Source organism: Cololabis saira, chromosome 2 (genome assembly GCF_033807715.1).
Source record: "Cololabis saira isolate AMF1-May2022 chromosome 2, fColSai1.1, whole genome shotgun sequence".
NCBI classification, from domain to species: Eukaryota; Metazoa; Chordata; class Actinopteri; order Beloniformes; family Belonidae; genus Cololabis; species Cololabis saira.
The window spans coordinates 36380428-36407068 of NC_084588.1; the positions used below are offsets into that span (position 1 = coordinate 36380428).

The window sequence follows — 26641 nt, forward strand, 5'->3', positions numbered from 1 at the left end:
TGATAATGATATATTATGTTATGTATCATGTGGTGTACGGAAGGTCAAAGGGACATTATCAAATTTCAACGTGTTTATTTAATTAGTGAAATGAAAAGAAGCAACAAGTGTGTGGAGCAAGATGGTGAAATGAATATATGAGTTGAGTTTGTGAAGCTGCAGTGAGTGCTGGAATTAATCGTTTTCTCCAGGTGGAGGCGCTGTAGGAGCAACAAAGTGTAGTTTTGAATGTAACAGAAGAGAGAAAAGCAGCAACAAGATGTGAAGAGCTGATGTGTTATGACGGTAGTTATTATAAGAGTAGAGGGAGTGTAAAAAGACTGGGTCTCGCTGTATTACTCAGGCTGCACTTCAGCATCTATTCACAGGTGCGACCCCACTACTGAGCGGTACGGGGGATTTGACCTGCTCCGTTTCCGACCTGGGCCGATGCTCCCCTCCTTAGACGACCTGGTGGTCCCGGACTCCCCCAGGATCACCATATCGATACCAAACTTAGTGCGGACACCTGATCGGCATAGTCCACTGCAGCTCAGAGCTCCTGAGCTCAAACGATCCACCAGCCTCAACCTCCCGGTAACTTGGATTACAGGCACGCGCCACCGCACCCGGCAGGGACATCACACACTTATCTGTCTTTTAACTTTTAATAAGGAGATTTTATGTTCTTTCCTCAGACTTGGAAGTTATCTGAAAATGTGATTCCAACATACACATCTACAAATGAATCCAGTGAAAAGCTTTGAAAAAGGGCAAATGAAAAAAGGAAAACGGAGGGGAATTAATTGGAAAAAAAAAAAAAGCAGCTTTCTTCCACCAGTCAGTGGTAGTGTGGCCGAGCGGTCTAAGGCGCTGGATTAAGGCTCCAGTCTCATAAGAGGCGTGGGTTCAAATCCCACCACTGCCATCAACAAATGTTTAGAAGCTGATGACTTCACTTTACATCAAATGCTAAACCTTGTTTGTGATGAGCATTGTTTCAGGGACTTTTGTGAACAAATGTTGCAGGAATCCTTCTAAAACTATGTGAACCCTGTAATATCTGAACTCGCACCTGAATGCCGTTAACTGACTCTTCAATTTATAATGTTTGCTGTGACTTGATTGTCGTCCTCTGATGTGGGTCACTTTGGATAAGAAGTTCTTCTAAATGTTCTGTAATGTTAAAATAAAACTTAAAAGCTTAAGGCTTCTCTTCCATGTACCATGTAAACACCTGAAAATGCAGAAGATCACATCACTGACGTCCCGTTTCGGATCTGAACCTGGGGCCCCATTTATAAAAGAGTGTGTAGGATTCATACTAAAAGTGTACATAAACCCAAAAGCCGAAAATGGCGGGCGCAAAATAAAATCCGGATTTATAAAAAATGTTCGCTTTATAAATCACAGTCCAGCTGGAAGGTTGCGCAGGTGAATTCGCCTCATATTCCGCCCTCTACGCGCCCACTTTCTACCATAAATGGGCAATGCAAAGTAGTTCATGACTGTATTTGTATATAAATGACCCTGCTGAGCATGCGCAGCGGCTTCCTGCAGTCTGTTTCTGCTGCGCGTCAGCATGAATGAGACATGTGTCGAGCCGGGCAACCGTGCCACTAAATTTCACGGAGACCGAGATCGAGATGTTGTGGATGAGGTGGAGGCCAGGAAGACAACATTATTTGGTGGTCACAGTAGTGGCATCACTTACATCAACAACGTTGTTGCTGCGCTAAACGCAGTGAGTGCCATGGACAGATCTGTGGCAGAAATTTTAAAAAGAAGTGGTGCAATCTGAAGGTGGAAGCCAAGAGGAGAGTGGCCCGGCACTAATTTGTTCTGTCCTCAGTCAATCTACAGTTGGAAGCGGTGGGTGACGAGGAAGTTCCCGGCACGGCGCGTCCTGGCACCGAGCATGGCGCACCTGGAAGTGGCCGTGTCCTGACTGACGCTGTGCTTCTAACACAGAGGGACACGATCAGCGTTATTATATTATAAGTCTGATAATGATATATTATGTTATGTATCATGTGGTGTACGGGAGGTCAAAGGGACATTATCAAATTTCAACGTGTTTATTTAATTAGTGAAATGAAAAGAAGCAACAAGTGTGTGGAGCAAGATGGTGAAATGAATATATGAGTTGAGTTTGTGAAGCTGCAGTGAGTGCTGTAATGAATCGTTTTCTCCAGGTGGAGGCGCTGTAGGAGCAACAAAGTGTAGTTTTGAATGTAACAGAAGAGAGAAAAGCAGCAACAAGATGTGAAGAGCTGATGTGTTATGACGGTAGTTATTATAAGAGTAGAGGGAGTGTAAAAAGACTGGGTCTCGCTGTATTACTCAGGCTGCACTTCAGCATCTATTCACAGGTGCGACCCCACTACTGAGCGGTACGGGGGATTTGACCTGCTCCGTTTCCGACCTGGGCCGATGCTCCCCTCCTTAGACGACCTGGTGGTCCCGGACTCCCCCAGGATCACCATATCGATACCAAACTTAGTGCGGACACCTGATCGGCATAGTCCACTGCAGCTCAGAGCTCCTGAGCTCAAACGATCCACCAGTCTCAACCTCCCGGTAACTTGGATTACAGGCACGCGCCACCGCACCCGGCAGGGACATCACACACTTATCTGTCTTTTAACTTTTAATAAGGAGATTTTATGTTTTTTCCTCAGACTTGGAAGTTATCTGAAAATGTGATTCCAACATACACATCTACAAATGAATCCAGTGAAAAGCTTTGAAAAAGGGCAAATGAAAAAAGGAAAACGGACGGGAATTAATTGGAAAAAAAGCAGCTTTCTTCCACCAGTCAGTGGTAGTGTGACCGAGCGGTCTAAGGCGCTGGATTAAGGCTCCAGTCTCATAAGAGGCGTGGGTTCAAATCCCACCACTGCCATCAACAAATGTTTAGAAGCTGATGACTTCACTTTACATCAAATGCTAAACCTTGTTTGTGATGAGCATTGTTTCAGGGACTTTTGTGAACAAATGTTGCAGGAATCCTTCTAAAACTATGTGAACCCTGTAATATCTGAACTCGCACCTGAATGCCGTTAACTGACTCTTCAATTTATAATGTTTGCTGTGACTTGATTGTCGTCCTCTGATGTGGGTCACTTTGGATAAGAAGTTCTTCTAAATGTTCTGTAATGTTAAAATAAAACCTAAAAGCTTAAGGCTTCTCTTCCATGTACCATGTAAACACCTGAAAATGCAGAAGATCACATCACTGACGTCCCGTTTCGGATCTGAACCTGGGGCCCCATTTATAAAAGAGTGTGTAGGATTCATACTAAAAGTGTACATAAACCCAAAAGCCGAAAATGGCGGGCGCAAAATAAAATCCGGATTTATAAAAAATGTTCGCTTTATAAATCACAGTCCAGCTGGAAGGTTGCGCAGGTGAATTCGCCTCATATTCCGCCCTCTACGCGCCCACTTTCTACCATAAATGGGCAATGCAAAGTAGTTAATGACTGTATTTGTATATAAATGACCCTGCTGAGCATGCGCAGCGGCTTCCTGCAGTCTGTTTCTGCTGCGCGTCAGCATGAATGAGACATGTGTCGAGCCGGGCAACCGTGCCACTAAATTTCACGGAGACCGAGATCGAGATGTTGTGGATGAGGTGGAGGCCAGGAAGACAACATTATTTGGTGGTCACAGTAGTGGCATCACTTACATCAACAACGTTGTTGCTGCGCTAAACGCAGTGAGTGCCATGGACAGATCTGTGGCAGAAATTTTAAAAAGAAGTGGTGCAATCTGAAGGTGGAAGCCAAGAGGAGAGTGGCCCGGCACTAATTTGTTCTGTCCTCAGTCAATCTACAGTTGGAAGCGGTGGGTGACGAGGAAGTTCCCGGCACGGCGCGTCCTGGCACCGAGCATGGCGCACCTGGAAGTGGCCGTGTCCTGACTGACGCTGTGCTTCTAACACAGAGGGACACGATCAGCGTTATTATATTATAAGTCTGATAATGATATATTATGTTATGTATCATGTGGTGTACGGGAGGTCAAAGGGACATTATCAAATTTCAACGTGTTTATTTAATTAGTGAAATGAAAAGAAGCAACAAGTGTGTGGAGCAAGATGGTGAAATGAATATATGAGTTGAGTTTGTGAAGCTGCAGTGAGTGCTGTAATGAATCGTTTTCTCCAGGTGGAGGCGCTGTAGGAGCAACAAAGTGTAGTTTTGAATGTAACAGAAGAGAGAAAAGCAGCAACAAGATGTGAAGAGCTGATGTGTTATGACGGTAGTTATTATAAGAGTAGAGGGAGTGTAAAAAGACTGGGTCTCGCTGTATTACTCAGGCTGCACTTCAGCATCTATTCACAGGTGCGACCCCACTACTGAGCGGTACGGGGGATTTGACCTGCTCCGTTTCCGACCTGGGCCGATGCTCCCCTCCTTAGACGACCTGGTGGTCCCGGACTCCCCCAGGATCACCATATCGATACCAAACTTAGTGCGGACACCTGATCGGCATAGTCCACTGCAGCTCAGAGCTCCTGAGCTCAAACGATCCACCAGTCTCAACCTCCCGGTAACTTGGATTACAGGCACGCGCCACCGCACCCGGCAGGGACATCACACACTTATCTGTCTTTTAACTTTTAATAAGGAGATTTTATGTTTTTTCCTCAGACTTGGAAGTTATCTGAAAATGTGATTCCAACATACACATCTACAAATGAATCCAGTGAAAAGCTTTGAAAAAGGGCAAATGAAAAAAGGAAAACGGAGGGGAATTAATTGGAAAAAAAGCAGCTTTCTTCCACCAGTCAGTGGTAGTGTGACCGAGCGGTCTAAGGCGCTGGATTAAGGCTCCAGTCTCATAAGAGGCGTGGGTTCAAATCCCACCACTGCCATCAACAAATGTTTAGAAGCTGATGACTTCACTTTACATCAAATGCTAAACCTTGTTTGTGATGAGCATTGTTTCAGGGACTTTTGTGAACAAATGTTGCAGGAATCCTTCTAAAACTATGTGAACCCTGTAATATCTGAACTCGCACCTGAATGCCGTTAACTGACTCTTCAATTTATAATGTTTGCTGTGACTTGATTGTCGTCCTCTGATGTGGGTCACTTTGGATAAGAAGTTCTTCTAAATGTTCTGTAATGTTAACATAAAACCTAAAAGCTTAAGGCTTCTCTTCCATGTACCATGTAAACACCTGAAAATGCAGAAGATCACATCACTGACGTCCCGTTTCGGATCTGAACCTGGGGCCCCATTTATAAAAGAGTGTGTAGGATTCATACTAAAAGTGTACATAAACCCAAAAGCCGAAAATGGCGGGCGCAAAATAAAATCCGGATTTATAAAAAATGTTCGCTTTATAAATCACAGTCCAGCTGGAAGGTTGCGCAGGTGAATTCGCCTCATATTCCGCCCTCTACGCGCCCACTTTCTACCATAAATGGGCAATGCAAAGTAGTTCATGACTGTATTTGTATATAAATGACCCTGCTGAGCATGCGCAGCGGCTTCCTGCAGTCTGTTTCTGCTGCGCGTCAGCATGAATGAGACATGTGTCGAGCCGGGCAACCGTGCCACTAAATTTCACGGAGACCGAGATCGAGATGTTGTGGATGAGGTGGAGGCCAGGAAGACAACATTATTTGGTGGTCACAGTAGTGGCATCACTTACATCAACAACGTTGTTGCTGCGCTAAACGCAGTGAGTGCCATGGACAGATCTGTGGCAGAAATTTTAAAAAGAAGTGGTGCAATCTGAAGGTGGAAGCCAAGAGGAGAGTGGCCCGGCACTAATTTGTTCTGTCCTCAGTCAATCTACAGTTGGAAGCGGTGGGTGACGAGGAAGTTCCCGGCACGGCGCGTCCTGGCACCGAGCATGGCGCACCTGGAAGTGGCCGTGTCCTGACTGACGCTGTGCTTCTAACACAGAGGGACACGATCAGCGTTATTATATTATAAGTCTGATAATGATATATTATGTTATGTATCATGTGGTGTACGGGAGGTCAAAGGGACATTAGCAAATTTCAACGTGTTTATTTAATTAGTGAAATGAAAAGAAGCAACAAGTGTGTGGAGCAAGATGGTGAAATGAATATATGAGTTGAGTTTGTGAAGCTGCAGTGAGTGCTGTAATGAATCGTTTTCTCCAGGTGGAGGCGCTGTAGGAGCAACAAAGTGTAGTTTTGAATGTAACAGAAGAGAGAAAAGCAGCAACAAGATGTGAAGAGCTGATGTGTTATGACGGTAGTTATTATAAGAGTAGAGGGAGTGTAAAAAGACTGGGTCTCGCTGTATTACTCAGGCTGCACTTCAGCATCTATTCACAGGTGCGACCCCACTACTGAGCGGTACGGGGGATTTGACCTGCTCCGTTTCCGACCTGGGCCGATGCTCCCCTCCTTAGACGACCTGGTTGTCCCGGACTCCCCCAGGATCACCATATCGATACCAAACTTAATGCGGACACCTGATCGGCATAGTCCACTGCAGCTCAGAGCTCCTGAGCTCAAACGATCCACCAGCCTCAACCTCCCGGTAACTTGGATTACAGGCACGCGCCACCGCACCCGGCAGGGACATCACACACTTATCTGTCTTTTAACTTTTAATAAGGAGATTTTATGTTTTTTCCTCAGACTTGGAAGTTATCTGAAAATGTGATTCCAACATACACATCTACAAATGAATCCAGTGAAAAGCTTTGAAAAAGGGCTAATGAAAAAAGGAAAACGGAGGGGAATTAATTGGAAAAAAAGCAGCTTTCTTCCACCAGTCAGTGGTAGTGTGGCCGAGCGGTCTAAGGCGCTGGATTAAGGCTCCAGTCTCATAAGAGGCGTGGGTTCAAATCCCACCACTGCCATCAACAAATGTTTAGAAGCTGATGACTTCACTTTACATCAAATACTTGTTTGTGATGAGCATTGTTTCAGGGACTTTTGTGAACAAATGTTGCAGGAATCCTTCTAAAACTATGTGAACCCTGTAATATCTGAACTCGCACCTGAATGCCGTTAACTGACTCTTCAATTTATAATGTTTGCTGTGACTTGATTGTCGTCCTCTGATGTGGGTCACTTTGGATAAGAAGTTCTTCTAAATGTTCTGTAATGTTAAAATAAAACCTAAAAGCTTAAGGCTTCTCTTCCATGTACCATGTAAACACCTGAAAATGCAGAAGATCACATCACTGACGTCCCGTTTCGGATCTGAACCTGGGGCCCCATTTATAAAAGAGTGTGTAGGATTCATACTAAAAGTGTACATAAACCCAAAAGCCGAAAATGGCGGGCACAAAAAAAATCCGGATTTATAAAAAATGTTCGCTTTATAAATCACAGTCCAGCTGGAAGGTTGCGCAGGTGAATTCGCCTCATATTCCGCCCTCTACGCGCCCACTTTCTACCATAAATGGGCAATGCAAAGTAGTTCATGACTGTATTTGTATATAAATGACCCTGCTGAGCATGCGCAGCGGCTTCCTGCAGTCTGTTTCTGCTGCGCGTCAGCATGAATGAGACATGTGTCGAGCCGGGCAACCGTGCCACTAAATTTCACGGAGACCGAGATCGAGATGTTGTGGATGAGGTGGAGGCCAGGAAGACAACATTATTTGGTGGTCACAGTAGTGGCATCACTTACATCAACAACGTTGTTGCTGCGCTAAACGCAGTGAGTGCCATGGACAGATCTGTGGCAGAAATTTTAAAAAGAAGTGGTGCAATCTGAAGGTGGAAGCCAAGAGGAGAGTGGCCCGGCACTAATTTGTTCTGTCCTCAGTCAATCTACAGTTGGAAGCGGTGGGTGACGAGGAAGTTCCCGGCACGGCGCGTCCTGGCACCGAGCATGGCGCACCTGGAAGTGGCCGTGTCCTGACTGACGCTGTGCTTCTAACACAGAGGGACACGATCAGCGTTATTATATTATAAGTCTGATAATGATATATTATGTTATGTATCATGTGGTGTACGGAAGGTCAAAGGGACATTATCAAATTTCAACGTGTTTATTTAATTAGTGAAATGAAAAGAAGCAACAAGTGTGTGGAGCAAGATGGTGAAATGAATATATGAGTTGAGTTTGTGAAGCTGCAGTGAGTGCTGTAATGAATCGTTTTCTCCAGGTGGAGGCGCTGTAGGAGCAACAAAGTGTAGTTTTGAATGTAACAGAAGAGAGAAAAGCAGCAACAAGATGTGAAGAGCTGATGTGTTATGACGGTAGTTATTATAAGAGTAGAGGGAGTGTAGAAACACTGGGTCTCGCTGTATTACTCAGGCTGCACTTCAGCATCTATTCACAGGTGCGACCCCACTACTGAGCGGTACGGGGGATTTGACCTGCTCCGTTTCCGACCTGGGCCGATGCTCCCCTCCTTAGACGACCTGGTGGTCCCGGACTCCCCCAGGATCACCATATCGATACCAAACTTAGTGCGGACACCTGATCGGCATAGTCCACTGCAGCTCAGAGCTCCTGAGCTCAAACGATCCACCAGCCTCAACCTCCCGGTAACTTGGATTACAGGCACGCGCCACCGCACCCGGCAGGGACATCACACACTTATCTGTCTTTTAACTTTTAATAAGGAGATTTTATGTTTTTTCCTCAGACTTGGAAGTTATCTGAAAATGTGATTCCAACATACACATCTACAAATGAATCCAGTGAAAAGCTTTGAAAAAGGGCTAATGAAAAAAGGAAAACGGAGGGGAATTAATTGGAAAAAAAGCAGCTTTCTTCCACCAGTCAGTGGTAGTGTGGCCGAGCGGTCTAAGGCGCTGGATTAAGGCTCCAGTCTCATAAGAGGCGTGGGTTCAAATCCCACCACTGCCATCAACAAATGTTTAGAAGCTGATGACTTCACTTTACATCAAATACTTGTTTGTGATGAGCATTGTTTCAGGGACTTTTGTGAACAAATGTTGCAGGAATCCTTCTAAAACTATGTGAACCCTGTAATATCTGAACTCGCACCTGAATGCCGTTAACTGACTCTTCAATTTATAATGTTTGCTGTGACTTGATTGTCGTCCTCTGATGTGGGTCACTTTGGATAAGAAGTTCTTCTAAATGTTCTGTAATGTTAAAATAAAACCTAAAAGCTTAAGGCTTCTCTTCCATGTACCATGTAAACACCTGAAAATGCAGAAGATCACATCACTGACGTCCCGTTTCGGATCTGAACCTGGGGCCCCATTTATAAAAGAGTGTGTAGGATTCATACTAAAAGTGTACATAAACCCAAAAGCCGAAAATGGCGGGCACAAAAAAAATCCGGATTTATAAAAAATGTTCGCTTTATAAATCACAGTCCAGCTGGAAGGTTGCGCAGGTGAATTCGCCTCATATTCCGCCCTCTACGCGCCCACTTTCTACCATAAATGGGCAATGCAAAGTAGTTCATGACTGTATTTGTATATAAATGACCCTGCTGAGCATGCGCAGCGGCTTCCTGCAGTCTGTTTCTGCGTCAGCATGAATGAGACATGTGTCGAGCCGGGCAACCGTGCCACTAAATTTCACGGAGACCGAGATCGAGATGTTGTGGATGAGGTGGAGGCCAGGAAGACAACATTATTTGGTGGTCACAGTAGTGGCATCACTTACATCAACAACGTTGTTGCTGCGCTAAACGCAGTGAGTGCCATGGACAGATCTGTGGCAGAAATTTTAAAAAGAAGTGGTGCAATCTGAAGGTGGAAGCCAAGAGGAGAGTGGCCCGGCACTAATTTGTTCTGTCCTCAGTCAATCTACAGTTGGAAGCGGTGGGTGACGAGGAAGTTCCCGGCACGGCGCGTCCTGGCACCGAGCATGGCGCACCTGGAAGTGGCCGTGTCCTGACTGACGCTGTGCTTCTAACACAGAGGGACACGATCAGCGTTATTATATTATAAGTCTGATAATGATATATTATGTTATGTATCATGTGGTGTACGGAAGGTCAAAGGGACATTATCAAATTTCAACGTGTTTATTTAATTAGTGAAATGAAAAGAAGCAACAAGTGTGTGGAGCAAGATGGTGAAATGAATATATGAGTTGAGTTTGTGAAGCTGCAGTGAGTGCTGTAATGAATCGTTTTCTACAGGTGGAGGCGCTGTAGGAGCAACAAAGTGTAGTTTTGAATGTAACAGAAGAGAGAAAAGCAGCAACAAGATGTGAAGAGCTGATGTGTTATGACGGTAGTTATTATAAGAGTAGAGGGAGTGTAGAAAGACTGGGTCTCGCTGTATTACTCAGGCTGCACTTCAGCATCTATTCACAGGTGCGACCCCACTACTGAGCGGTACGGGGGATTTGACCTGCTCCGTTTCCGACCTGGGCCGATGCTCCCCTCCTTAGACGACCTGGTGGTCCCGGACTCCCCCAGGATCACCATATCGATACCAAACTTAGTGCGGACACCTGATCGGCATAGTCCACTGCAGCTCAGAGCTCCTGAGCTCAAACCATCCACCAGCCTCAACCTCCCGGTAACTTGGATTACAGGCACGCGCCACCGCACCCGGCAGGGACATCACACACTTATCTGTCTTTTAACTTTTAATAAGGAGATTTTATGTTTTTTCCTCAGACTTGGAAGTTATCTGAAAATGTGATTCCAACATACACATCTACAAATGAATCCAGTGAAAAGCTTTGAAAAAGGGCAAATGAAAAAAGGGAAACGGAGGGGAATTAATTGGAAAAAAAGCAGCTTTCTTCCACCAGTCAGTGGTAGTGTGGCCGAGCGGTCTAAGGCGCTGGATTAAGGCTCCAGTCTCATAAGAGGCGTGGGTTCAAATCCCACCACTGCCATCAACAAATGTTTAGAAGCTGATGACTTCACTTTACATCAAATACTTGTTTGTGATGAGCATTGTTTCAGGGACTTTTGTGAACAAATGTTGCAGGAATCCTTCTAAAACTATGTGAACCCTGTAATATCTGAACTCGCACCTGAATGCCGTTAACTGACTCTTCAATTTATAATGTTTGCTGTGACTTGATTGTCGTCCTCTGATGTGGGTCACTTTGGATAAGAAGTTCTTCTAAATGTTCTGTAATGTTAAAATAAAACCTAAAAGCTTAAGGCTTCTCTTCCATGTACCATGTAAACACCTGAAAATGCAGAAGATCACATCACTGACGTCCCGTTTCGGATCTGAACCTGGGGCCCCATTTATAAAAGAGTGTGTAGGATTCATACTAAAAGTGTACATAAACCCAAAAGCCGAAAATGGCGGGCACAAAAAAAATCCGGATTTATAAAAAATGTTCGCTTTATAAATCACAGTCCAGCTGGAAGGTTGCGCAGGTGAATTCGCCTCATATTCCGCCCTCTACGCGCCCACTTTCTACCATAAATGGGCAATGCAAAGTAGTTCATGACTGTATTTGTATATAAATGACCCTGCTGAGCATGCGCAGCGGCTTCCTGCAGTCTGTTTCTGCGTCAGCATGAATGAGACATGTGTCGAGCCGGGCAACCGTGCCACTAAATTTCACGGAGACCGAGATCGAGATGTTGTGGATGAGGTGGAGGCCAGGAAGACAACATTATTTGGTGGTCACAGTAGTGGCATCACTTACATCAACAACGTTGTTGCTGCGCTAAACGCAGTGAGTGCCATGGACAGATCTGTGGCAGAAATTTTAAAAAGAAGTGGTGCAATCTGAAGGTGGAAGCCAAGAGGAGAGTGGCCCGGCACTAATTTGTTCTGTCCTCAGTCAATCTACAGTTGGAAGCGGTGGGTGACGAGGAAGTTCCCGGCACGGCGCGTCCTGGCACCGAGCATGGCGCACCTGGAAGTGGCCGTGTCCTGACTGACGCTGTGCTTCTAACACAGAGGGACACGATCAGCGTTATTATATTATAAGTCTGATAATGATATATTATGTTATGTATCATGTGGTGTACGGAAGGTCAAAGGGACATTATCAAATTTCAATGTGTAATTTAATTAGTGAAATGAAAAGAAGCAACAAGTGTGTGGAGCAAGATGGTGAAATGAATATATGAGTTGAGTTTGTGAAGCTGCAGTGAGTGCTGGAATTAATCGTTTTCTCCAGGTGGAGGCGCTGTAGGAGCAACAAAGTGTAGTTTTGAATGTAACAGAAGAGAGAAAAGCAGCAACAAGATGTGAAGAGCTGATGTGTTATGACGGTAGTTATTATAAGAGTAGAGGGAGTGTAAAAAGACTGGGTCTCGCTGTATTACTCAGGCTGCACTTCAGCATCTATTCACAGGTGCGACCCCACTACTGAGCGGTACGGGGGATTTGACCTGCTCCGTTTCCGACCTGGGCCGATGCTCCCCTCCTTAGACGACCTGGTGGTCCCGGACTCCCCCAGGATCACCATATCGATACCAAACTTAGTGCGGACACCTGATCGGCATAGTCCACTGCAGCTCAGAGCTCCTGAGCTCAAACGATCCACCAGTCTCAACCTCCCGGTAACTTGGATTACAGGCACGCGCCACCGCACCCGGCAGGGACATCACACACTTATCTGTCTTTTAACTTTTAATAAGGAGATTTTATGTTTTTTCCTCAGACTTGGAAGTTATCTGAAAATGTGATTCCAACATACACATCTACAAATGAATCCAGTGAAAAGCTTTGAAAAAGGGCAAATGAAAAAAGGGAAACGGAGGGGAATTAATTGGAAAAAAAGCAGCTTTCTTCCACCAGTCAGTGGTAGTGTGGCCGAGCGGTCTAAGGCGCTGGATTAAGGCTCCAGTCTCATAAGAGGCGTGGGTTCAAATCCCACCACTGCCATCAACAAATGTTTAGAAGCTGATGACTTCACTTTACATCAAATACTTGTTTGTGATGAGCATTGTTTCAGGGACTTTTGTGAACAAATGTTGCAGGAATCCTTCTAAAACTATGTGAACCCTGTAATATCTGAACTCGCACCTGAATGCCGTTAACTGACTCTTCAATTTATAATGTTTGCTGTGACTTGATTGTCGTCCTCTGATGTGGGTCACTTTGGATAAGAAGTTCTTCTAAATGTTCTGTAATGTTAAAATAAAACCTAAAAGCTTAAGGCTTCTCTTCCATGTACCATGTAAACACCTGAAAATGCAGAAGATCACATCACTGACGTCCCGTTTCGGATCTGAACCTGGGGCCCCATTTATAAAAGAGTGTGTAGGATTCATACTAAAAGTGTACATAAACCCAAAAGCCGAAAATGGCGGGCGCAAAATAAAATCCGGATTTATAAAAAATGTTCGCTTTATAAATCACAGTCCAGCTGGAAGGTTGCGCAGGTGAATTCGCCTCATATTCCGCCCTCTACGCGCCCACTTTCTATCATAAATGGGCAATGCAAAGTAGTTCATGACTGTATTTGTATATAAATGACCCTGCTGAGCATGCGCAGCGGCTTCCTGCAGTCTGTTTCTGCTGCGCGTTAGCATGAATGAGACATGTGTCGAGCCGGGCAACCGTGCCACTAAATTTCACGGAGACCGAGATCGAGATGTTGTGGATGAGGTGGAGGCCAGGAAGACAACATTATTTGGTGGTCACAGTAGTGGCATCACTTACATCAACAACGTTGTTGCTGCGCTAAACGCAGTGAGTGCCATGGACAGATCTGTGGCAGAAATTTTAAAAAGAAGTGGTGCAATCTGAAGGTGGAAGCCAAGAGGAGAGTGGCCCGGCACTAATTTGTTCTGTCCTCAGTCAATCTACAGTTGGAAGCGGTGGGTGACGAGGAAGTTCCCGGCACGGCGCGTCCTGGCACCGAGCATGGCGCACCTGGAAGTGGCCGTGTCCTGACTGACGCTGTGCTTCTAACACAGAGGGACACGATCAGCGTTATTATATTATAAGTCTGATAATGATATATTATGTTATGTATCATGTGGTGTACGGAAGGTCAAAGGGACATTATCAAATTTCAATGTGTAATTTAATTAGTGAAATGAAAAGAAGCAACAAGTGTGTGGAGCAAGATGGTGAAATGAATATATGAGTTGAGTTTGTGAAGCTGCAGTGAGTGCTGGAATTAATCGTTTTCTCCAGGTGGAGGCGCTGTAGGAGCAACAAAGTGTAGTTTTGAATGTAACAGAAGAGAGAAAAGCAGCAACAAGATGTGAAGAGCTGATGTGTTATGACGGTAGTTATTATAAGAGTAGAGGGAGTGTAAAAAGACTGGGTCTCGCTGTATTACTCAGGCTGCACTTCAGCATCTATTCACAGGTGCGACCCCACTACTGAGCGGTACGGGGGATTTGACCTGCTCCGTTTCCGACCTGGGCCGATGCTCCCCTCCTTAGACGACCTGGTGGTCCCGGACTCCCCCAGGATCACCATATCGATACCAAACTTAGTGCGGACACCTGATCGGCATAGTCCACTGCAGCTCAGAGCTCCTGAGCTCAAACGATCCACCAGTCTCAACCTCCCGGTAACTTGGATTACAGGCACGCGCCACCGCACCCGGCAGGGACATCACACACTTATCTGTCTTTTAACTTTTAATAAGGAGATTTTATGTTTTTTCCTCAGACTTGGAAGTTATCTGAAAATGTGATTCCAACATACACATCTACAAATGAATCCAGTGAAAAGCTTTGAAAAAGGGCAAATGAAAAAAGGGAAACGGAGGGGAATTAATTGGAAAAAAAGCAGCTTTCTTCCACCAGTCAGTGGTAGTGTGGCCGAGCGGTCTAAGGCGCTGGATTAAGGCTCCAGTCTCATAAGAGGCGTGGGTTCAAATCCCACCACTGCCATCAACAAATGTTTAGAAGCTGATGACTTCACTTTACATCAAATACTTGTTTGTGATGAGCATTGTTTCAGGGACTTTTGTGAACAAATGTTGCAGGAATCCTTCTAAAACTATGTGAACCCTGTAATATCTGAACTCGCACCTGAATGCCGTTAACTGACTCTTCAATTTATAATGTTTGCTGTGACTTGATTGTCGTCCTCTGATGTGGGTCACTTTGGATAAGAAGTTCTTCTAAATGTTCTGTAATGTTAAAATAAAACCTAAAAGCTTAAGGCTTCTCTTCCATGTACCATGTAAACACCTGAAAATGCAGAAGATCACATCACTGACGTCCCGTTTCGGATCTGAACCTGGGGCCCCATTTATAAAAGAGTGTGTAGGATTCATACTAAAAGTGTACATAAACCCAAAAGCCGAAAATGGCGGGCGCAAAATAAAATCCGGATTTATAAAAAATGTTCGCTTTATAAATCACAGTCCAGCTGGAAGGTTGCGCAGGTGAATTCGCCTCATATTCCGCCCTCTACGCGCCCACTTTCTACCATAAATGGGCAATGCAAAGTAGTTCATGACTGTATTTGTATATAAATGACCCTGCTGAGCATGCGCAGCGGCTTCCTGCAGTCTGTTTCTGCTGCGCGTCAGCATGAATGAGACATGTGTCGAGCCGGGCAACCGTGCCACTAAATTTCACGGAGACCGAGATCGAGATGTTGTGGATGAGGTGGAGGCCAGGAAGACAACATTATTTGGTGGTCACAGTAGTGGCATCACTTACATCAACAACGTTGTTGCTGCGCTAAACGCAGTGAGTGCCATGGACAGATCTGTGGCAGAAATTTTAAAAAGAAGTGGTGCAATCTGAAGGTGGAAGCCAAGAGGAGAGTGGCCCGGCACTAATTTGTTCTGTCCTCAGTCAATCTACAGTTGGAAGCGGTGGGTGACGAGGAAGTTCCCGGCACGGCGCGTCCTGGCACCGAGCATGGCGCACCTGGAAGTGGCCGTGTCCTGACTGACGCTGTGCTTCTAACACAGAGGGACACGATCAGCGTTATTATATTATAAGTCTGATAATGATATATTATGTTATGTATCATGTGGTGTACGGAAGGTCAAAGGGACATTATCAAATTTCAACGTGTTTATTTAATTAGTGAAATGAAAAGAAGCAACAAGTGTGTGGAGCAAGATGGTGAAATGAATATATGAGTTGAGTTTGTGAAGCTGCAGTGAGTGCTGGAATTAATCGTTTTCTCCAGGTGGAGGCGCTGTAGGAGCAACAAAGTGTAGTTTTGAATGTAACAGAAGAGAGAAAAGCAGCAACAAGATGTGAAGAGCTGATGTGTTATGACGGTAGTTATTATAAGAGTAGAGGGAGTGTAAAAAGACTGGGTCTCGCTGTATTACTCAGGCTGCACTTCAGCATCTATTCACAGGTGCAACCCCACTACTGAGCGGTACGGGGGATTTGACCTGCTCCGTTTCCGACCTGGGCCGATGCTCCCCTCCTTAGACGACCTGGTGGTCCCGGACTCCCCCAGGATCACCATATCGATACCAAACTTAGTGCGGACACCTGATCGGCATAGTCCACTGCAGCTCAGAGCTCCTGAGCTCAAACGTTCCACCAGCCTCAACCTCCCGGTAACTTGGATTACAGGCACGCGCCACCGCACCCGGCAGGGACATCACACACTTATCTGTCTTTTAACTTTTAATAAGGAGATTTTATGTTTTTTCCTCAGACTTGGAAGTTATCTGAAAATGTGATTCCAACATACACATCTACAAATGAATCCAGTGAAAAGCTTTGAAAAAGGGCAAATGAAAAAAGGAAAACGGAGGGGAATTAATTGGAAAAAAAGCAGCTTTCTTCCACCAGTCAGTGGTAGTGTGGCCGAGCGGTCTAAGGCGCTGGATTAAGGCTCCAGTCTCATAAGAGGCGTGGGTTCAAATCCCACCACTGCCATCAACAAATGTTTAGAAGCTGATGACTTCACTTTACATCAAATGCTTGTTTGTGATGAGCATTGTTTCAGGGACTTTTGTGAACAAATGTTGCAGGAATCCTTCTAAAACTATGTGAACCCTGTAATATCTGAACTCGCACCTGAATGCCGTTAACTGACTCTTCAATTTATAATGTTTGCTGTGACTTGATTGTCGTCCTCTGATGTGGGTCACTTTGGATAAGAAGTTCTTCTAAATGTTCTGTAATGTTAAAATAAAACCTAAAAGCTTAAGGCTTCTCTTCCATGTACCATGTAAACACCTGAAAATGCAGAAGATCACATCACTGACGTCCCGTTTCGGATCTGAACCTGGGGCCCCATTTATAAAAGAGTGTGTAGGATTCATACTAAAAGTGTACATAAACCCAAAAGCCGAAAATGGCGGGCGCAAAATAAAATCCGGATTTATAAAAAATGTTCGCTTTATAAATCACAGTCCAGCTGGAAGGTTGCGCAGGTGAATTCGCCTCATATTCCGCCCTCTACGCGCCCACTTTCTACCATAAATGGGCAATGCAAAGTAGTTCATGACTGTATTTGTATATAAATGACCCTGCTGAGCATGCGCAGCGGCTTCCTGCAGTCTGTTTCTGCTGCGCGTTAGCATGAATGAGACATGTGTCGAGCCGGGCAACCGTGCCACTAAATTTCACGGAGACCGAGATCGAGATGTTGTGGATGAGGTGGAGGCCAGGAAGACAACATTATTTGGTGGTCACAGTAGTGGCATCACTTACATCAACAACGTTGTTGCTGCGCTAAACGCAGTGAGTGCCATGGACAGATCTGTGGCAGAAATTTTAAAAAGAAGTGGTGCAATCTGAAGGTGGAAGCCAAGAGGAGAGTGGCCCGGCACTAATTTGTTCTGTCCTCAGTCAATCTACAGTTGGAAGCGGTGGGTGACGAGGAAGTTCCCGGCACGGCGCGTCCTGGCACCGAGCATGGCGCACCTGGAAGTGGCCGTGTCCTGACTGACGCTGTGCTTCTAACACAGAGGGACACGATCAGCGTTATTATATTATAAGTCTGATAATGATATATTATGTTATGTATCATGTGGTGTACGGAAGGTCAAAGGGACATTAGCAAATTTCAACGTGTTTATTTAATTAGTGAAATGAAAAGAAGCAACAAGTGTGTGGAGCAAGATGGTGAAATGAATATATGAGTTGAGTTTGTGAAGCTGCAGTGAGTGCTGTAATTAATCGTTTTCTCCAGGTGGAGGCGCTGTAGGAGCAACAAAGTGTAGTTTTGAATGTAACAGAAGAGAGAAAAGCAGCAACAAGATGTGAAGAGCTGATGTGTTATGACGGTAGTTATTATAAGAGTAGAGGGAGTGTAAAAAGACTGGGTCTCGCTGTATTACTCAGGCTGCACTTCAGCATCTATTCACAGGTGCGACCCCACTACTGAGCGGTACGGGGGATTTGACCTGCTCCGTTTCCGACCTGGGCCGATGCTCCCCTCCTTAGACGACCTGGTGGTCCCGGACTCCCCCAGGATCACCATATCGATACCAAACTTAGTGCGGACACCTGATCGGCATAGTCCACTGCAGCTCAGAGCTCCTGAGCTCAAACGATCCACCAGCCTCAACCTCCCGGTAACTTGGATTACAGGCACGCGCCACCGCACCCGGCAGGGGACATCACACACTTATCTGTCTTTTAACTTTTAATAAGGAAAACGGAGGGGAATTAATTGGAAAAAAAGCAGCTTTCTTCCACCAGTCAGTGGTAGTGTGGCCGAGCGGTCTAAGGCGCTGGATTAAGGCTCCAGTCTCATAAGAGGCGTGGGTTCAAATCCCACCACTGCCATCAACAAATGTTTAGAAGCTGATGACTTCACTTTACATCAAATGCTAAACCTTGTTTGTGATGAGCATTGTTTCAGGGACTTTTGTGAACAAATGTTGCAGGAATCCTTCTAAAACTATGTGAACCCTGTAATATCTGAACTCGCACCTGAATGCCGTTAACTGACTCTTCAATTTATAATGTTTGCTGTGACTTGATTGTCGTCCTCTGATGTGGGTCACTTTGGATAAGAAGTTCTTCTAAATGTTCTGTAATGTTAAAATAAAACCTAAAAGCTTAAGGCTTCTCTTCCATGTACCATGTAAACACCTGAAAATGCAGAAGATCACATCACTGACGTCCCGTTTCGGATCTGAACCTGGGGCCCCATTTATAAAAGAGTGTGTAGGATTCATACTAAAAGTGTACATAAACCCAAAAGCCGAAAATGGCGGGCGCAAAATAAAATCCGGATTTATAAAAAATGTTCGCTTTATAAATCACAGTCCAGCTGGAAGGTTGCGCAGGTGAATTCGCCTCATATTCCGCCCTCTACGCGCCCACTTTCTACCATAAATGGGCAATGCAAAGTAGTTCATGACTGTATTTGTATATAAATGACCCTGCTGAGCATGCGCAGCGGCTTCCTGCAGTCTGTTTCTGCTGCGCGTCAGCATGAATGAGACATGTGTCGAGCCGGGCAACCGTGCCACTAAATTTCACGGAGACCGAGATCGAGATGTTGTGGATGAGGTGGAGGCCAGGAAGACAACATTATTTGGTGGTCACAGTAGTGGCATCACTTACATCAACAACGTTGTTGCTGCGCTAAACGCAGTGAGTGCCATGGACAGATCTGTGGCAGAAATTTTAAAAAGAAGTGGTGCAATCTGAAGGTGGAAGCCAAGAGGAGAGTGGCCCGGCACTAATTTGTTCTGTCCTCAGTCAATCTACAGTTGGAAGCGGTGGGTGACGAGGAAGTTCCCGGCACGGCGCGTCCTGGCACCGAGCATGGCGCACCTGGAAGTGGCCGTGTCCTGACTGACGCTGTGCTTCTAACACAGAGGGACACGATCAGCGTTATTATATTATAAGTCTGATAATGATATATTATGTTATGTATCATGTGGTGTACGGAAGGTCAAAGGGACATTATCAAATTTCAACGTGTTTATTTAATTAGTGAAATGAAAAGAAGCAACAAGTGTGTGGAGCAAGATGGTGAAATGAATATATGAGTTGAGTTTGTGAAGCTGCAGTGAGTGCTGTAATTAATCGTTTTCTCCAGGTGGAGGCGCTGTAGGAGCAACAAAGTGTAGTTTTGAATGTAACAGAAGAGAGAAAAGCAGCAACAAGATGTGAAGAGCTGATGTGTTATGACGGTAGTTATTATAAGAGTAGAGGGAGTGTAAAAAGACTGGGTCTCGCTGTATTACTCAGGCTGCACTTCAGCATCTATTCACAGGTGCGACCCCACTACTGAGCGGTACGGGGGATTTGACCTGCTCCGTTTCCGACCTGGGCCGATGCTCCCCTCCTTAGACGACCTGGTGGTCCCGGACTCCCCCAGGATCACCATATCGATACCAAACTTAGTGCGGACACCTGATCGGCATAGTCCACTGCAGCTCAGAGCTCCTGAGCTCAAACGATCCACCAGTCTCAACCTCCCGGTAACTTGGATTACAGGCACGCGCCACCGCACCCGGCAGGGACATCACACACTTATCTGTCTTTTAACTTTTAATAAGGAGATTTTATGTTTTTTCCTCAGACTTGGAAGTTATCTGAAAATGTGATTCCAACATACACATCTACAAATGAATCCAGTGAAAAGCTTTGAAAAAGGGCAAATGAAAAAAGGAAAACGGAGGGGAATTAATTGGAAAAAAAGCAGCTTTCTTCCACCAGTCAGTGGTAGTGTGGCCGAGCGGTCTAAGGCGCTGGATTAAGACTCCAGTCTCATAAGAGGCGTGGGTTCAAATCCCACCACTGCCATCAACAAATGTTTAGAAGCTGATGACTTCACTTTACATCAAATACTTGTTTGTGATGAGCATTGTTTCGGGGACTTTTGTGAACAAATGTTGCAGGAATCCTTCTAAAACTATGTGAACCCTGTAATATCTGAACTCGCACCTGAATGCCGTTAACTGACTCTTCAATTTATAATGTTTGCTGTGACTTGATTGTCGTCCTCTGATGTGGGTCACTTTGGATAAGAAGTTCTTCTAAATGTTCTGTAATGTTAAAATAAAACCTAAAAGCTTAAGGCTTCTCTTCCATGTACCATGTAAACACCTGAAAATGCAGAAGATCACATCACTGACGTCCCGTTTCGGATCTGAACCTGGGGCCCCATTTATAAAAGAGTGTGTAGGATTCATACTAAAAGTGTACATAAACCCAAAAGCCGAAAATGGCGGGCGCAAAATAAAATCCGGATTTATAAAAAATGTTCGCTTTATAAATCACAGTCCAGCTGGAAGGTTGCGCAGGTGAATTCGCCTCATATTCCGCCCTCTACGCGCCCACTTTCTACCATAAATGGGCAATGCAAAGTAGTTCATGACTGTATTTGTATATAAATGACCCTGCTGAGCATGCGCAGCGGCTTCCTGCAGTCTGTTTCTGCTGCGCGTCAGCATGAATGAGACATGTGTCGAGCCGGGCAACCGTGCCACTAAATTTCACGGAGACCGAGATCGAGATGTTGTGGATGAGGTGGAGGCCAGGAAGACAACATTATTTGGTGGTCACAGTAGTGGCATCACTTACATCAACAACGTTGTTGCTGCGCTAAACGCAGTGAGTGCCATGGACAGATCTGTGGCAGAAATTTTAAAAAGAAGTGGTGCAATCTGAAGGTGGAAGCCAAGAGGAGAGTGGCCCGGCACTAATTTGTTCTGTCCTCAGTCAATCTACAGTTGGAAGCGGTGGGTGACGAGGAAGTTCCCGGCACGGCGCGTCCTGGCACCGAGCATGGCGCACCTGGAAGTGGCCGTGTCCTGACTGACGCTGTGCTTCTAACACAGAGGGACACGATCAGCGTTATTATATTATAAGTCTGATAATGATATATTATGTTATGTATCATGTGGTGTACGGAAGGTCAAAGGGACATTATCAAATTTCAACGTGTTTATTTAATTAGTGAAATGAAAAGAAGCAACAAGTGTGTGGAGCAAGATGGTGAAATGAATATATGAGTTGAGTTTGTGAAGCTGCAGTGAGTGCTGGAATTAATCGTTTTCTCCAGGTGGAGGCGCTGTAGGAGCAACAAAGTGTAGTTTTGAATGTAACAGAAGAGAGAAAAGCAGCAACAAGATGTGAAGAGCTGATGTGTTATGACGGTAGTTATTATAAGAGTAGAGGGAGTGTAAAAAGACTGGGTCTCGCTGTATTACTCAGGCTGCACTTCAGCATCTATTCACAGGTGCGACCCCACTACTGAGCGGTACGGGGGATTTGACCTGCTCCGTTTCCGACCTGGGCCGATGCTCCCCTCCTTAGACGACCTGGTGGTCCCGGACTCCCCCAGGATCACCATATCGATACCAAACTTAGTGCGGACACCTGATCGGCATAGTCCACTGCAGCTCAGAGCTCCTGAGCTCAAACGATCCACCAGCCTCAACCTCCCGGTAACTTGGATTACAGGCACGCGCCACCGCACCCGGCAGGGACATCACACACTTATCTGTCTTTTAACTTTTAATAAGGAGATTTTATGTTTTTTCCTCAGACTTGGAAGTTATCTGAAAATGTGATTCCAACATACACATCTACAAATGAATCCAGTGAAAAGCTTTGAAAAAGGGCAAATGAAAAAAGGAAAACGGAGGGGAATTAATTGGAAAAAAAGCAGCTTTCTTCCACCAGTCAGTGGTAGTGTGGCCGAGCGGTCTAAGGCGCTGGATTAAGGCTCCAGTCTCATAAGAGGCGTGGGTTCAAATCCCACCACTGCCATCAACAAATGTTTAGAAGCTGATGACTTCACTTTACATCAAATGCTAAACCTTGTTTGTGATGAGCATTGTTTCAGGGACTTTTGTGAACAAATGTTGCAGGAATCCTTCTAAAACTATGTGAACCCTGTAATATCTGAACTCGCACCTGAATGCCGTTAACTGACTCTTCAATTTATAATGTTTGCTGTGACTTGATTGTCGTCCTCTGATGTGGGTCACTTTGGATAAGAAGTTCTTCTAAATGTTCTGTAATGTTAAAATAAAACCTAAAAGCTTAAGGCTTCTCTTCCATGTACCATGTAAACACCTGAAAATGCAGAAGATCACATCACTGACGTCCCGTTTCGGATCTGAACCTGGGGCCCCATTAATAAAAGAGTGTGTAGGATTCATACTAAAAGTGTACATAAACCCAAAAGCCGAAAATGGCGGGCGCAAAATAAAATCCGGATTTATAAAAAATGTTCGCTTTATAAATCACAGTCCAGCTGGAAGGTTGCGCAGGTGAATTCGCCTCATATTCCGCCCTCTACGCGCCCACTTTCTACCATAAATGGGCAATGCAAAGTAGTTCATGACTGTATTTGTATATAAATGACCCTGCTGAGCATGCGCAGCGGCTTCCTGCAGTCTGTTTCTGCTGCGCGTCAGCATGAATGAGACATGTGTCGAGCCGGGCAACCGTGCCACTAAATTTCACGGAGACCGAGATCGAGATGTTGTGGATGAGGTGGAGGCCAGGAAGACAACATTATTTGGTGGTCACAGTAGTGGCATCACTTACATCAACAACGTTGTTGCTGCGCTAAACGCAGTGAGTGCCATGGACAGATCTGTGGCAGAAATTTTAAAAAGAAGTGGTGCAATCTGAAGGTGGAAGCCAAGAGGAGAGTGGCCCGGCACTAATTTGTTCTGTCCTCAGTCAATCTACAGTTGGAAGCGGTGGGTGACGAGGAAGTTCCCGGCACGGCGCGTCCTGGCACCGAGCATGGCGCACCTGGAAGTGGCCGTGTCCTGACTGACGCTGTGCTTCTAACACAGAGGGACACGATCAGCGTTATTATATTATAAGTCTGATAATGATATATTATGTTATGTATCATGTGGTGTACGGAAGGTCAAAGGGACATTAGCAAATTTCAACGTGTTTATTTAATTAGTGAAATGAAAAGAAGCAACAAGTGTGTGGAGCAAGATGGTGAAATGAATATATGAGTTGAGTTTGTGAAGCTGCAGTGAGTGCTGTAATTAATCGTTTTCTCCAGGTGGAGGCGCTGTAGGAGCAACAAAGTGTAGTTTTGAATGTAACAGAAGAGAGAAAAGCAGCAACAAGATGTGAAGAGCTGATGTGTTATGACGGTAGTTATTATAAGAGTAGAGGGAGTGTAAAAAGACTGGGTCTCGCTGTATTACTCAGGCTGCACTTCAGCATCTATTCACAGGTGCGACCCCACTACTGAGCGGTACGGGGGATTTGACCTGCTCCGTTTCCGACCTGGGCCGATGCTCCCCTCCTTAGACGACCTGGTGGTCCCGGACTCCCCCAGGATCACCATATCGATACCAAACTTAGTGCGGACACCTGATCGGCATAGTCCACTGCAGCTCAGAGCTCCTGAGCTCAAACGATCCACCAGCCTCAACCTCCCGGTAACTTGGATTACAGGCACGCGCCACCGCACCCGGCAGGGACATCACACACTTATCTGTCTTTTAACTTTTAATAAGGAGATTTTATGTTTTTTCCTCAGACTTGGAAGTTATCTGAAAATGTGATTCCAACATACACATCTACAAATGAATCCAGTGAAAAGCTTTGAAAAAGGGCAAATGAAAAAAGGAAAACGGAGGGGAATTAATTGGAAAAAAAGCAGCTTTCTGCCACCAGTCAGTGGTAGTGTGGCCGAGCGGTCTAAGGCGCTGGATTAAGGCTCCAGTCTCATAAGAGGCGTGGGTTCAAATCCCACCACTGCCATCAACAAATGTTTAGAAGCTGATGACTTCACTTTACATCAAATGCTTGTTTGTGATGAGCATTGTTTCAGGGACTTTTGTGAACAAATGTTGCAGGAATCCTTCTAAAACTATGTGAACCCTGTAATATCTGAACTCGCACCTGAATGCCGTTAACTGACTCTTCAATTTATAATGTTTGCTGTGACTTGATTGTCGTCCTCTGATGTGGGTCACTTTGGATAAGAAGTTCTTCTAAATGTTCTGTAATGTTAAAATAAAACCTAAAAGCTTAAGGCTTCTCTTCCATGTACCATGTAAACACCTGAAAATGCAGAAGATCACATCACTGACGTCCCGTTTCGGATCTGAACCTGGGGCCCCATTTATAAAAGAGTGTGTAGGATTCATACTAAAAGTGTACATAAACCCAAAAGCCGAAAATGGCGGGCGCAAAATAAAATCCGGATTTATAAAAAATGTTCGCTTTATAAATCACAGTCCAGCTGGAAGGTTGCGCAGGTGAATTCGCCTCATATTCCGCCCTCTACGCGCCCACTTTCTACCATAAATGGGCAATGCAAAGTAGTTCATGACTGTATTTGTATATAAATGACCCTGCTGAGCATGCGCAGCGGCTTCCTGCAGTCTGTTTCTGCTGCGCGTTAGCATGAATGAGACATGTGTCGAGCCGGGCAACCGTGCCACTAAATTTCACGGAGACCGAGATCGAGATGTTGTGGATGAGGTGGAGGCCAGGAAGACAACATTATTTGGTGGTCACAGTAGTGGCATCACTTACATCAACAACGTTGTTGCTGCGCTAAACGCAGTGAGTGCCATGGACAGATCTGTGGCAGAAATTTTAAAAAGAAGTGGTGCAATCTGAAGGTGGAAGCCAAGAGGAGAGTGGCCCGGCACTAATTTGTTCTGTCCTCAGTCAATCTACAGTTGGAAGCGGTGGGTGACGAGGAAGTTCCCGGCACGGCGCGTCCTGGCACCGAGCATGGCGCACCTGGAAGTGGCCGTGTCCTGACTGACGCTGTGCTTCTAACACAGAGGGACACGATCAGCGTTATTATATTATAAGTCTGATAATGATATATTATGTTATGTATCATGTGGTGTACGGAAGGTCAAAGGGACATTAGCAAATTTCAACGTGTTTATTTAATTAGTGAAATGAAAAGAAGCAACAAGTGTGTGGAGCAAGATGGTGAAATGAATATATGAGTTGAGTTTGTGAAGCTGCAGTGAGTGCTGTAATTAATCGTTTTCTCCAGGTGGAGGCGCTGTAGGAGCAACAAAGTGTAGTTTTGAATGTAACAGAAGAGAGAAAAGCAGCAACAAGATGTGAAGAGCTGATGTGTTATGACGGTAGTTATTATAAGAGTAGAGGGAGTGTAAAAAGACTGGGTCTCGCTGTATTACTCAGGCTGCACTTCAGCATCTATTCACAGGTGCGACCCCACTACTGAGCGGTACGGGGGATTTGACCTGCTCCGTTTCCGACCTGGGCCGATGCTCCCCTCCTTAGACGACCTGGTGGTCCCGGACTCCCCCAGGATCACCATATCGATACCAAACTTAGTGCGGACACCTGATCGGCATAGTCCACTGCAGCTCAGAGCTCCTGAGCTCAAACGATCCACCAGCCTCAACCTCCCGGTAACTTGGATTACAGGCACGCGCCACCGCACCCGGCAGGGACATCACACACTTATCTGTCTTTTAACTTTTAATAAGGAAAACGGAGGGGAATTAATTGGAAAAAAAGCAGCTTTCTTCCACCAGTCAGTGGTAGTGTGGCCGAGCGGTCTAAGGTGCTGGATTAAGGCTCCAGTCTCATAAGAGGCGTGGGTTCAAATCCCACCACTGCCATCAACAAATGTTTAGAAGCTGATGACTTCACTTTACATCAAATGCTAAACCTTGTTTGTGATGAGCATTGTTTCAGGGACTTTTGTGAACAAATGTTGCAGGAATCCTTCTAAAACTATGTGAACCCTGTAATATCTGAACTCGCACCTGAATGCCGTTAACTGACTCTTCAATTTATAATGTTTGCTGTGACTTGATTGTCGTCCTCTGATGTGGGTCACTTTGGATAAGAAGTTCTTCTAAATGTTCTGTAATGTTAAAATAAAACCTAAAAGCTTAAGGCTTCTCTTCCATGTACCATGTAAACACCTGAAAATGC

The 26641-nt window shown here is 45.2% G+C and overlaps 14 non-coding genes across 14 annotated transcripts; all 14 read left to right on the forward strand.

Annotated features, from left to right (window-relative positions):
• The first annotated feature begins 825 nt into the window (after positions 1 to 825).
• Positions 826 to 907, forward strand: trnal-aag (transfer RNA leucine (anticodon AAG)). Its single transcript has one exon. It is a non-coding gene; the product is annotated as a tRNA-Leu (tRNA).
• Positions 908 to 2802: 1895 nt separating this feature from the next.
• On the forward strand, positions 2803 to 2884 carry trnal-aag (transfer RNA leucine (anticodon AAG)). Its single transcript has one exon. It is a non-coding gene; the product is annotated as a tRNA-Leu (tRNA).
• Positions 2885 to 4779: 1895 nt separating this feature from the next.
• On the forward strand, positions 4780 to 4861 carry trnal-aag (transfer RNA leucine (anticodon AAG)). The gene has a single exon. It is a non-coding gene; the product is annotated as a tRNA-Leu (tRNA).
• Positions 4862 to 6756: 1895 nt separating this feature from the next.
• On the forward strand, positions 6757 to 6838 carry trnal-aag (transfer RNA leucine (anticodon AAG)). Its single transcript has one exon. It is a non-coding gene; the product is annotated as a tRNA-Leu (tRNA).
• Positions 6839 to 8726: 1888 nt separating this feature from the next.
• trnal-aag (transfer RNA leucine (anticodon AAG)) lies at positions 8727 to 8808 on the forward strand. Its single transcript has one exon. It is a non-coding gene; the product is annotated as a tRNA-Leu (tRNA).
• Positions 8809 to 10691: 1883 nt separating this feature from the next.
• Positions 10692 to 10773, forward strand: trnal-aag (transfer RNA leucine (anticodon AAG)). The gene has a single exon. It is a non-coding gene; the product is annotated as a tRNA-Leu (tRNA).
• A 1882-nt stretch (positions 10774 to 12655) lies between these two features.
• Positions 12656 to 12737, forward strand: trnal-aag (transfer RNA leucine (anticodon AAG)). The gene has a single exon. It is a non-coding gene; the product is annotated as a tRNA-Leu (tRNA).
• Positions 12738 to 14625: 1888 nt separating this feature from the next.
• On the forward strand, positions 14626 to 14707 carry trnal-aag (transfer RNA leucine (anticodon AAG)). Its single transcript has one exon. It is a non-coding gene; the product is annotated as a tRNA-Leu (tRNA).
• A 1889-nt stretch (positions 14708 to 16596) lies between these two features.
• On the forward strand, positions 16597 to 16678 carry trnal-aag (transfer RNA leucine (anticodon AAG)). Its single transcript has one exon. It is a non-coding gene; the product is annotated as a tRNA-Leu (tRNA).
• Positions 16679 to 18456: 1778 nt separating this feature from the next.
• On the forward strand, positions 18457 to 18538 carry trnal-aag (transfer RNA leucine (anticodon AAG)). The gene has a single exon. It is a non-coding gene; the product is annotated as a tRNA-Leu (tRNA).
• Positions 18539 to 20433: 1895 nt separating this feature from the next.
• trnal-aag (transfer RNA leucine (anticodon AAG)) lies at positions 20434 to 20515 on the forward strand. The gene has a single exon. It is a non-coding gene; the product is annotated as a tRNA-Leu (tRNA).
• Positions 20516 to 22404: 1889 nt separating this feature from the next.
• On the forward strand, positions 22405 to 22486 carry trnal-aag (transfer RNA leucine (anticodon AAG)). The gene has a single exon. It is a non-coding gene; the product is annotated as a tRNA-Leu (tRNA).
• Positions 22487 to 24381: 1895 nt separating this feature from the next.
• trnal-aag (transfer RNA leucine (anticodon AAG)) lies at positions 24382 to 24463 on the forward strand. Its single transcript has one exon. It is a non-coding gene; the product is annotated as a tRNA-Leu (tRNA).
• Positions 24464 to 26240: 1777 nt separating this feature from the next.
• On the forward strand, positions 26241 to 26322 carry trnal-aag (transfer RNA leucine (anticodon AAG)). The gene has a single exon. It is a non-coding gene; the product is annotated as a tRNA-Leu (tRNA).
• The last annotated feature ends 319 nt before the right edge of the window (positions 26323 to 26641 follow it).